We start from the raw sequence: 12,143 nt of genomic DNA, 5'->3' as shown, positions 1-12,143 counted from the left end.
AAATAGAGGAAACCAACAGAATGGGAAAGACTAGGGATTTCTTCAAGAAAATCAGAGATACCAAAGGAACATTTCATGCAAAGATGGGCTCGATAAAGGACAGAAATGGTACGGACCTAACAGAAGCAGAAGATATTAAAAAGAGATGGCAAGAATACACAGAAGAACTGTACAAAAAAGATCTTCACGACCCAGATAATCATGATGGTGTGATCACTGACCTAGAGCCAGACATCCTGGAATGTGAAGTCAAGTGGGCCTTAGAAAGCATCACTATGAACAAAGCTAGTGGAGGTGATGGAATTCCAGTGGAGCTATTCTAAATCCTGAAAGATGATGCTGAGAAAGTGCTGCACTTAATATGCCAGCAAATTTGGAAAACTCAGCAGTGACCACAGGACTGGAAAAGATCAGTTTTCATTCCAATCCCAAAGAAAGGCAATGCCAAAGAATGCTCAAACTACTGCACAGTTGCACTCATCTCACACGCTAGTAAAGTAATGCTCAAAATTCTCCAAGCCAGGCTTCAGCAATATGTGAACCGTGAACTTCCTGATGTTCAAGTTGGTTTTAGAAAAGGCAGAGGAACCAGAGATCAAATTGCCAACATCCGCTGGATCATGGAAAAAGCAAGAGAGTTCCAGAAAAGCATTTATTTCTGCTTTAATGACTATGCCAAAGCCTTTGACTGTGTGGATCACAAGAAACTGTGGAAAATTCTGAAAGAGATGGGAATACCAGACTACCTGACCTGCCTCTTGAGAAACCTATATGCAGGTCAGGAAGCAACAGTTAGAGCTGGACATGGAACAACAGACTGGTTCCAAATAGGAAAAGGAGTTCGTCAAGGCTGTATATTGTCACCCTGTTTATTTAACTTCTATGCAGAGTCCATCATGAGAAATGCTGGACTGGAAGAAACACAAGCTGGAATCAAGATTGCCAGGAGAAATACCAATAACCTCAGATATGCAGATGACACCACCCTTACGGCAGAAAGTGAAGAAGAACTAAAGAGCCTCTTGATGAAAGCAAAAGGAGAGTGAAAAAGTTGGCTTAAACTCAACATTCAGAAAACTAAGATCACGGCGTCCAATCCCATCACTTCATGGCAAATAGATGGAGAAACAGTGCAAACAGTGGCAGGCTTTATTTTTGGGTGCTCCAAAATCACTGCAGATAGTGACTGCAGCCATGAAATAAAAAGATGCTTACTCCTTGGAAGAAAAGCTATGACCAACCTAGACATCATATTAAAAAGTAGAGACATTACTTTGCCAACAAAAATCCATCTAGTCAAGGTTATGGTTTCTCTGGTTGTCATGTATGGATGTGAGAGTTGGACTATGAAGAAAGCTGAGTGCTGAAGAATGGATGCTTTTGAACTGTGGTGTTGGAGAAGACTCTTGAGAGTTCCTTGGACTGCAAGGAGATCCAACCAGTCCATCCTAAAGGAGATCAGTCCTGAATGTTCATTGGAAGGACTGATATTGAAGCTGAAACTCCAATACTTTGGCCACCTGATGTGAAGAGCTGACTCATTTGAAAAGAGCCTGATGCTGGGAAGGATTGAAGGCAAGAAGAGAAGGGGACAACAGAGGATGAGATGGTTGGATGGCATCACCAACTCAAAGGACATGAGATTGAGTAAACTCCGGGAGTTGGTGATGGACAGGGAGGCCTGGCATGCTGCATTCCATGGGGTTGCAAATAGTTGAACACGACTGAGTGACTGAACTGAACTGAAATGAGTGCACATTGATTGGTTGATGCCTGGGTCCCTGGACCAATCATTGTCAAGAAGGAGGGATCATCATGACTGCTTAAGCCAACTAGGGGCCCAGCTCCAGCCCTGGGATAATCCTCAAACTGCAGGGCTACTATAAAAAGGAGGTGGACTAAAGAGGCAAATGATGTTAAAGAGAAAACTCCGGTGTTTACAAGAGAGCCTTCAAGAATTCCTAAAGAAACTAAGACCAAACAAAGTTGTCATCTGCACGTCTTAGTAGACAGTTATGAGGTCTTGATTTACACCTCACAACACATTTGTGTGTTTCAGACAGACTGTCCAGTTCTCCCTGGCTCCTGCTACTCCTTCCACTGGGACTGTCTCTTCCCCAACCCCTGCCTGTGATGGCCTATCTTTTCCTCAAGCTAATATCTAAAGTCTGTCCTGATGTTTCACAGCCAGAACATACAGGCTATGGGAAGTTAAGGCTTTAGGGTTAGTAGGAATCTTAGAAATCTAAATCAGGGCTCTTCACACTGCAAGTCATGGGGTCCCAGAAGCTCTGCAAAGTGCTTTCCTGTGTATCCTTAGAGAGCTGAAGGAAAGAGCTAACCAGCAGGCACTCTGGACATTCTGCACTCACCCAACCAGAGCATGAATTCAATTTCATTTATTTGACTCAATCAAATCAAATTTGAATTGATGTATTTTGCATAGTTACATAGTTTGTTTCAAGATTAATTTTCCTAAGGGATTTCTTACAAAAGTGAGAAAACTCACTTTTAGTGAGTTTAGACAGGGGTTTGAGGCATGTGTTGAAGGTCATAGAGCTGATCTGACTTTCTTCCTCATGACAAATGTGTGGTATTTAGAAAGATCCATCCTGTGCTTCCTGAGTTCTTTCTTCTCCAGAATCAGTGGCCCTAGCTCTTGCCAATCTCACTCACAGAAAGATATTCCAAACCATCTCACTAATCCATTGCTCAACTCCTTGTTAAAATCACACTTAGAGTGTAGTGCCAAGAAATGATGATTCAGATGCATCTGAGCAGCAGAGGGAAGAGTGGGACTACCTCATTTCCATCAAAATGCTGAGCTCCTAATAATGCAGCCAGGGACCACATTAGTTAGTTGGCAGGCACAAAACACCATGCCTCATCCTGTCCATTAAAACTCTTATGGCTTTCTTTCATAAGTTGCTGCAAAGGCTCCTCCCCTCATCCTATTCTCATCTACTTGTTTATTGAGACCCAATTTCAGGGCTTAACATCTATTTCATTTATTCTAAGAATCCACAATTCCAAGGGGCCAACCTTGTATATTTCTGAGCATTCCATGAGTGGCCAGAGAATTCTAGGCCAAGAATAGCAAACTCAACCACCAGGCAGGTAGATGCAGGTAAGATAAATAAGTGAAGGTGGGTAGGTCTCTAATTCAAACCCATGAACAGGGCCCTCTGGTAAGCTGGAGAACTCAGCGCCATCTGAAGGGACATAATCTAATCGATTTTGACTCACCAGCACTATGCAAAAATCAAGCCCAGTATTGCTCAGTCTCCTAATTTTTTAAGAGAAGCCAAAAAAGTGAATGTTTACTGGAAATATCCACCTTGGCCACTAATTCACAAAGATCTAATATATTCTACAGGCCAAACAAAACACATCTGCAGGCTGAGTTCAGCCCAAAGACTGCAAATTTGCAACCCTTGCCCTGTGGGGATGAGGGAGTTGGGCAACACTGGTTCTTGAGACAAAAATATAAAGTGATTTGTATTATCTTGGATTTAATAGCATAACATTTATTTTTTAAATTTTCATGTTAATCATAGGCTTGAGCATTTCAAACCTGGAAAGAATCTCAGAGATTATATGGTTTAATTCTCTTATTTTACAAAAAAAGAATCTGTGATTCATAGAGAAGTGACTTGGATTTTAATTATATATACAGTTGACCCTTGAATAACAGGGATTTCAAAGTTTGTGTTCTATTAGTGATCACAACACATGGAATCAAAAGAAGTAGGGGCTGAGTATTGATTCTACCCAAACTGTTTCAGATTCTTGGCGTGGGTGAGTCATTTATCAGTCCCTTTGTTTCTGAGGCAGAGATAGCAGTACGTGAATTTTCTGCTGTGCAGGAGTTGGAGTCAGCACCCCTAACCCCTATGTTGTTCAAGGTCAACTGTATTTCAATGAATAAAAAAGAAATCTGATTCTCAGAAGTAGAAAAAGGTGTTTTGGTGTCCAGTCCAGGGTTTTTCAGTCTTGGCACTGTTGACATTTTGTATTGCGTAAGTACTAAGAATTTGTCATGGGGCGGGGGGAGGGTCCTACACATTGTATGACTTTTAGCAGCATCCCTGGCCTCTACCCACTAGATGCCAACCACATGGGGAAAATAGAAGCAAAGACGTATCCAGATGTAGCCAGGCATGCTTGGGGGACAAAATCACCACTGCTCTTGAAAACCACTGCCACTCTCCAACCCCTTTGTCTCACAGATGAAAGAAACCGAGACTTGGAAAATTTAAGAGTTTTGCTAAGGTTACATGAGGAGTTATTGGCATGACTGGTACCAAGACTCAGGTACCTTAATTTCCAGTAGGATGTTCTTTCCACCAAAGACTGAAAAACTAAACCACAGTTTATTAGTAAAAGAGTTGTCTAAAACTGCGTATTTTAAAATAAGATGCAATATGGCATAATGGTAAGAAGCATAACTTCTAAGATTTACAGATCTGGACTTCATTCTTAGCTCTTCTACTTACTAACTTAATGACACTAACCAAATTAGCCTTTTTGTTTCCTCCTTTGAAAAATGGATCACTCTTTAAAAAAGTTTATTAAAAAAAACAGGTGGGAAAATTGATATAGTGCTTGCTACATAACAGGAAATCAGTAACATCATCATTGTCATCAGTAGCAGTACTAACTGGACCTGAAGTCGGCAAATTATAGCCCCCAAACCAAACCTGTGTTGCCTGTTTTTGTATAGCCTGTGAGATAAGAAGGATTTTTCCATTTTTAATGGTTTAGAAAAATTAAAAAACAATACTATTTTGTGATATATGAAAGTTGTGTGAAATCAAGTGCCACTGTGCGTAAATGAAGTTTTATTGGAACACAGCCATGTTTATTCATTCACATAGTCTATAGCTACTTTCCTGCTATAGCAACAGAGTTGAGTATTTGCAAGATAGATCATATGGCTGGCAAAGACTAAAGTATTTGCTGGCCCTTTACAGAAAAAGATTGCTTAATTAGAGCTTTGATGGCCAGGAAGTAAACAGGCAGCCATATTTGGCACAGAGCCCTCTGGTGTACAGGAGGAAACACAGCAAAATAATTTGTTATTCCTTTTGGATGCCCCCTTGTAGTCCTAGCCCCTCTAACTATTATATTTAACCTTGCTTACTTGAGACATTTCTCAGCATCTGTGTGTACCTAATATTTTCAGAAAGAGCCGTGAGGGACATGAAAAACCTTTACTTTTTATAGATGTCCTTTCTTGAATAAACCTCATTATAGACTTGGTACTTGAAGGTGTTTTTCAAAATCTGCAATATTTATCAAAAAGAAAGGAAATGGTTTTCTCAGTGTTAAGCCAACCACATATTTTAAGTCTTGCATGATTTGTACTGGACAATAAAAAGGGATATCCGGTTTAAAGGAAAAATAGATAAGAGCTATCTGCCAAGTCTAAAATTTAAGAGATGCTGTCATGTCACCTATTTTTTTTTTTTTTGTAATATCTTGAGCATCTTACTTATGATTTAATCTGACTACAGGCCAAGAGTTTAAAAGTCAAAATATCTATCTACAGCCCTGGACTTGCCACGAACTAGATTTGTGGTCTCCAGAATTCTGTTTCAACTCAATACAATATGTACATTGTCTAATATGTGCCAGATGCTGTCCTGGGCATCAGGAATACAAAGATAAATCTGACATGGTCTTTTCCCTAAAAGATTTCACTGAGAGTCTGTTTAAGTCATTGATCTCCTTTGAGGGTCAATTTTCTCATCTGTAATAGTAGGACATTGAATTAAATGTTTCATCCACTCAAGAAGATTTTCTTGATATCCTTTGTCTTTCCATACCCTCTGGGAGATATCAAGGAATGAAAATAGGGCTGTATCACTGTAATCATTCAATTATAAAGTATGCCAGTTACTTCCCTGGGAAGTAGTTCCTAGGTAATTATCAGATCAGATCAGTCGCTCAGTCGTGTCCGACTCTTTTCGACCCCATGAATTGCAGCACGCCAGGCCTCCCTGTCCATCACCAACTCCCGGAGTTCACTGAGACTCACGTCCATCAAGTCAGTGATGCCATCCAGCCATCTCATCCTCTGTTGTCCCCTTCTCCTCCTGCCCCCAATCCCTCCCAGCATCAGAGTCTTTTCCAATGAGTCAACTCTTTGCATGAGGTGGCCAAAGTACATAATATAACATAATGCAAAATAAACATATGAAACAGAGCCATTAATTTTCTGGAATAAGGAAAGACAGACTTCACAGGACAAGTAACATTAGGATGTCTTAAATGATGGGTTCATTGATGATATGGTATATTGGGAGCTCCCATCACTGAGAAGGGATAAAGCCAGACTAACACAAATTTAGGATCTGGAGAAGGGGACTTTGGTCTATAGAATCTACACTTTTCCCGTTTGAATTGGCAATTCAAAACCAAGTCTAAAGGAGATGGGCAAGGTTCAAATCTAGTCCAAGACCAGGCAGAATTTTTTACAAAGAAATGAGATAAGGCTTGTCATTCGGGCTTCTGGGCATTTTCTGTTCTTTGAGCCACATGTAAACTAAAAAGTTTCATTCTAAGGGAGATGACAAAAGTCGCATACAAGGTTCCCCAGGGGAAAACACCAGGATGGAATCACTCCAACAGCCAACTTCTCAGCTTTTAGGTTTTTACTCTGTAACAGTAAGACAGAAACAAGCATCCAGGATCAGAAATAAGAGAAAACAACCCCAAGCTCATGGGTGTCTGGAATAAGAGATACACCTATAAAACTAAAGATTATTCCCAAATCTCATGTACATGTGACAAGGCAGCTTTATATGGTTCGTTGGTCCTGGGGGAATCATGATCTCGCTAGCATGGACACCCATGGCTGGAAACTCAGAAAACAAAGGGAAGGCAGAATTGGTCACAAAGACAGAGACGTATGAGAAGGCTTTGTGAATGGAAGCACAATGTATCATACAAAAATACAAAGATGAGCTTGTAACTCTCAAATAACCCCACTTCTCTTTCTTGTCCTTCAAGATGGCATCTGCAATGCCACACTGCATTGGCATCTGCAGTGCCAATGAGAGTCCCCATCATGACTTTCCATTTGATGAGCTCTGAGTAATTCGGCTAGAGATGTAGGATTCACACACATTGTTTAATGGTGTTCTGATTAAACCTAATTAAATTTCAAACTTCCAATCCCATTGCACAAGGGATAGGATAGAGCCAGGCCTGCCTTCCTCAGGAAGGATCCCTCGGCATTTACACCCTGGAGGACTCTAGAAATTTTGGATGCCTCTGCCTGACTTGATGACTGCATCTTCTCCCTGTTTCCCATTACAACATCACTATACTTTGTCCTCCTTTTCCAAGGGTCCCCTGGAAATGTCTGTCCCAATGCGGCCAGTTGAGAGCACACCTGGCCATAGCTAGTTATTGACCCCCAGCCCTCACCCCACCACTTCTCATGGGACCCAGATTTCACTAAGTTCCCCGATGTGCTGTGCCAAAGCCTTCCCCTCTACTTGCCCCCACACCCAGCCCCCAATCCACTCCTAGGCCACAGTGCACTTGGGGGAAATTCAATCCATATGTTTCCTTTTCTTCCTACAGAACGCATCCAGCCATTGTTTAAAGAGGGAGGCAACAGCCAAGAAGAGCCGTGTGAGACCTCTCTTGGCTTTCTAATCCTTTATTAGGGAGCCGGGAAAGAAGGCCTTTGCCAAGAGCAAACCTGAAACATTCTGTTGGGTTTGGTTCAAAACCTGCAAGTCATGTTTCCACACAAAAATGTCCCTAGGACTGAGGATGTAAGGCACTCTTTATGGGTTTCTGGGATATGAGAGGGTGATAGCAACTACCACCAGTGCTCACCCAGATCTAGGATGTGTGTGAAGGGAATCGTTTGCAGGAGGATGTTTTACATTATTACCTTCTGAAGCTGACACACACCCTCTCTGAGAGTGTGAACTCTTCCCATTATTAAGCATGTGCTACCTCAGAATCAGTGCTTTTTAGAGTTCAGTGGAACCTGAGATATATATCAGGTGTCTCAATCATCTCATTTATTTTAAAATAAGAGAAAACTTTGGCTCAGAGAGGACAAGGGACTGGCCCAAGGACAAAAAGCATTTCAAAGACGTTGGGACTTCTGATTCCAAGTTCAGACCTGTGGACTCGGTGTCTCATGCCCTGATGTCGCACAGATGCTAAGTGTCTAGCATAGACAAGATATATACCCATGCTTTAACCTTCCTGGCTTATTCTGGACTGATTCTTTCTTAAAAGTTTTCTTTATCACGTTGTTTACTTGTATTTTTTAGCGAGGTGCCATTCTTTGAACTCATAAGCTAGGAACTTCAAGTTACAATAGAAATTTCTTCTCCAACTTCCCCAGCAGGTCTTTATGTGGCCTCTCTTTAAATAATTTTGAAGATGGATTCACTGTTCTGTGTGCTGGCCCATTCCATCTTTGGGCAGCTATACCTGCTGGAAAGCTCTTTCTTTTAAGCAGAAGTTTGCTTCTCTATCCTTTTCTCCACAAGACTGCTTGCTTCCAGGATCTCCCAGAGCTGCTTCCGGTAGAAGCCAAGTAAGGATGCCCCACTTGGAGTAAGCACTGTCCTCTGCCAGCGTAAGGGCACCTTTATCACAGTCACTCTGCAGCCTCTCCTCTTGCCATAATCCCATCAGGGAGGGCCTTCTTTAAATTAACGTATAATTGGCATATAACATTATATTGGTTTCAGGTGTACAACATAATGATTCAGTGTACTTATATACTGTGAAAAGATCACATAATAGTTTAGTTAACAGCCATCACCAGATGGTTATCATTTGTTTTTGCATGATGAGAACTTTTGAAACATATTCTCTTCGCAGTGTTCAATTATAAAATACAGTTTTATTAACTATAGAGCCACCATGCTGCACATTACAGTCCCAGGACTTGTTTATTTTGTAACTGCAAGTTTCTATCTTTTGACCACCTTCACCCATTTTGCCCACCACCCATTCCCCGCCTCTGGTAACCATAAACCTGTTCTCTGTGTCTATGAGCTCAGTTGTTATTGTTTGGTTGTTTTTTGTCTTAGATTCCACATATAAGTGAGATCAAATGGTGTCTGTATTTCTCTGTCTGACTTATTCCATTTAGCATAATGCCCTCAAGCCCAGCCATCTGGCTGTGAATGGCAGAAATTTCTTCTTTTTATGGCTGAATAATATTCCATTGTATATATGCACCGTATCTTCTTAACCCATTCATCTATGGAACACATTTGTTTCCATGTCTTAGCTATTGTGAATAATGCTCTAATGGGTGCAGAAAGTGTTTCCAGTTATTTTTTTCCCCCATTTCCTTCATGTAAATTACCCAGAAGTGGAATTGCTTGATCATATGGTAGTTCCATTTTAATTTTCCTGATTATACTTATTAATAAACATTGTAGCAAGTGGAGACCCAAGATTCTATTTATTAAAATTCAACTAGGAAATCTTAAGTATAATATATCATGCTAGGATCTGATAAAACACAAACAACAATTTTAGTAAAAATTTAATTTATGAAATCACTATAATAATTCATTAAACAAACTTTAAAAATCAAGATCCTTGTGTGTGTGTTAAATTTTATTTACTTAACACACAGGTATTTGGTACCTTCTTATGTACCAAGTGCTCCTCTAGAATGATAAGCATTTTACAAAAATGAATAAGATTTATTGATCCTCTTTTTGAGGAAACCCTTTCTGGTGACTCCTTTTAACCTTAAATCTCCATGGCTCTTAAAAAAAAAATCGACCGTAAGGGAATCCTTTGCTGAAAAAGGCATATAACAAGGATAAGAAAATGGGGCAATTGTGAGCAGGATAGTGGAGGAGAGTTTGGAGGTTTAGCAAGTTAGGTAGGAGATAGAAGTACATAGAAAGGATAGAAGCTGGATTCCTGAGCTCTGAAGATAAAACTGGTTATGGAGCATGATGTCATAGAAAGACTATGGATTTCAGAGTTAAGTAATGAAGATTCAAATCCAAAATTCCACACTACTAATTAGAAAAGTTGTTTAACTTTGAGTCATCAACCATTCTAAACCCCTATCTCCTCATCTAAAGAATGAGGATAACCACACATACTTCTATGAATAAAATGAGAGCAAGACAAATATAAAATATCTGACATACATTGACCAAAAAACAAAAAATTCCCATATAAGATGAAACCTAGAAAGCAGACCATTGCTCTGATCTTCACCGATTTGTTCTGACAACTTATGGTCCTTTTCCTCTTGACAAGGGAGTCCTGGAGATTGGAACCTCAGCATAATCAAATCCCATGGGCTCAAGCTCAAGTTCAACTGTTCAAAAAGGATATATCCCTTCCCCTTTCAACCAGGGGGCCTGGTTTCATTCTTCCTACACACACCTTGCCTTGGGCAAAGTGAAACAAATCCAGATATCAAGATGTTCACGGTGTAGGATGGGGGACACCCGTTTCCTAGTGTGTTTGTCTGTTTGCACAGCTGCAGTCGATTAGGCGAAGCCATAATTGTTTTATACTTTTGCTCAATGCTTAATCCTGGAGAAAGAAGAATGGATTGTTGATTTTCCTTTTTCATCTTTCAGTATTTTTGTTTTGTTTTTATTTCTCATCATAATATTTAGATAGTATTTGTGTAAGGAAAGGCAACCATAATCAAACAGAGTGCTCTAAGGCACATTTACAAAAGCCTTTGCCTCAGAAATGCTTCATTTACCCAGACAGCGGGCAGTGGAGGGCATGGGAAAGTCTGTTTCTGTGGACAGGGAAGTGATTCATGCCAACTAGCTAGAGAATCTCTTTTTCAAAATGCTCCATATGTAAGATGTAACATAATAAACCAAAGCAACAAGCAAACAGGAAGTACCATACACCTTCTAGATGCTGCACCATGCTAAGGACTGGAGGTGCCACAGTGAAAAAGAGATGAGGCTCAGTGCCATGATTAGGATGAGGCACATCAGATGCTTGCCTCAGGAGCAAAACTTAAGGGAATGCCCAAATAACTCAATTATCAAGATAAAAAATATTTGATAAGGCAACATTTTTTAAAACAAAAACTGATGCAATAAAAAACCACAGTGCACAAAGCATTTTAAAAATATGATTTTACTTATAATTATTAGTTTAAAATGCATTTAAACTGCAAGAAAATTGCAAGAAAGTCACAAGAGTAGTAAAACAAAGGAATGTTTACAAGTCATGAAAGAAACCTAGACACTAAGTTTAGAAAACAAAAGATGGGGAAAATAGTAAGAAAAAATACATAGAAAGCAAAAGCCATATGGAACAAAACAATTATGAAAATAATCATATGTTTTTCATCTCCCCTTTAAAGAATGTATAGAGCTTCTCCATTTTTGGCTACAAAGAGTATAATCAATCTGATTTTGGTATTGAGCATCTGGTGAAGTCCATGTGTAGAGTCTTGTGTTGTTGGAAGAGGGTGTTTGCTATGACCAGTGCATTCTCTTGGCAAAACTCTGTTAGCCTTTGGCCTACCTTTGTTTTTTTGAAGACTATAGATCTCTTCAAAAAAGCTAGAGCTACCAAGGGAACATTTCATGCAAAAATGGGCACAATAAAGGACAGAAATTGTATGGACCTAACAGAAGCAGAAGATATTAAGAAGACGTGGCAAGAATACACAGAAGAACTACAAAAAAGATCTTCATGACCCAGATAACCATGATGATGTGATCACTCAACTAGAGCCAGACATCCTGGAGTGTGAAGTCAAGTGGGCATTGGGAAGCATCACTACGCACAAAACTCCTGGAGGTGATGGAATTCCAGTTGAGCTATTTCAAATCCTAAAAGATGATGCTGAGAAAGTGCTGCACCCAATATGCCAGCAAATTTGGAAAACTCAGCAGTGGCCACAGGACTGGAAAAGGTCAATTTTCATTCCAATCCCTAACAAAGGCAATGTCAAAGAATATTCAAACTACCACACAATTTCACTCATCTCACACACTAGCAAAGTAATGCTCAAAATTCTCCAAGCCGGGCTTCAACAGTACTTGAACTGTGAACTTCCAGATATTCAGGCTGGGCTTAGAAAAGGCAGAGGAACCAAAGATCAAGTTGCCAACATCCACTGGATCATCGAAAAAGTAAGAGAG

This window comes from Bubalus kerabau, chromosome 6, assembly GCF_029407905.1.
Source record: "Bubalus kerabau isolate K-KA32 ecotype Philippines breed swamp buffalo chromosome 6, PCC_UOA_SB_1v2, whole genome shotgun sequence".
Lineage (NCBI taxonomy): Eukaryota > Metazoa > Chordata > Mammalia > Artiodactyla > Bovidae > Bubalus > Bubalus kerabau.
The sequence above is the reverse complement of the archived record's forward strand: the minus strand, read 5'-3'. Positions refer to the sequence as shown.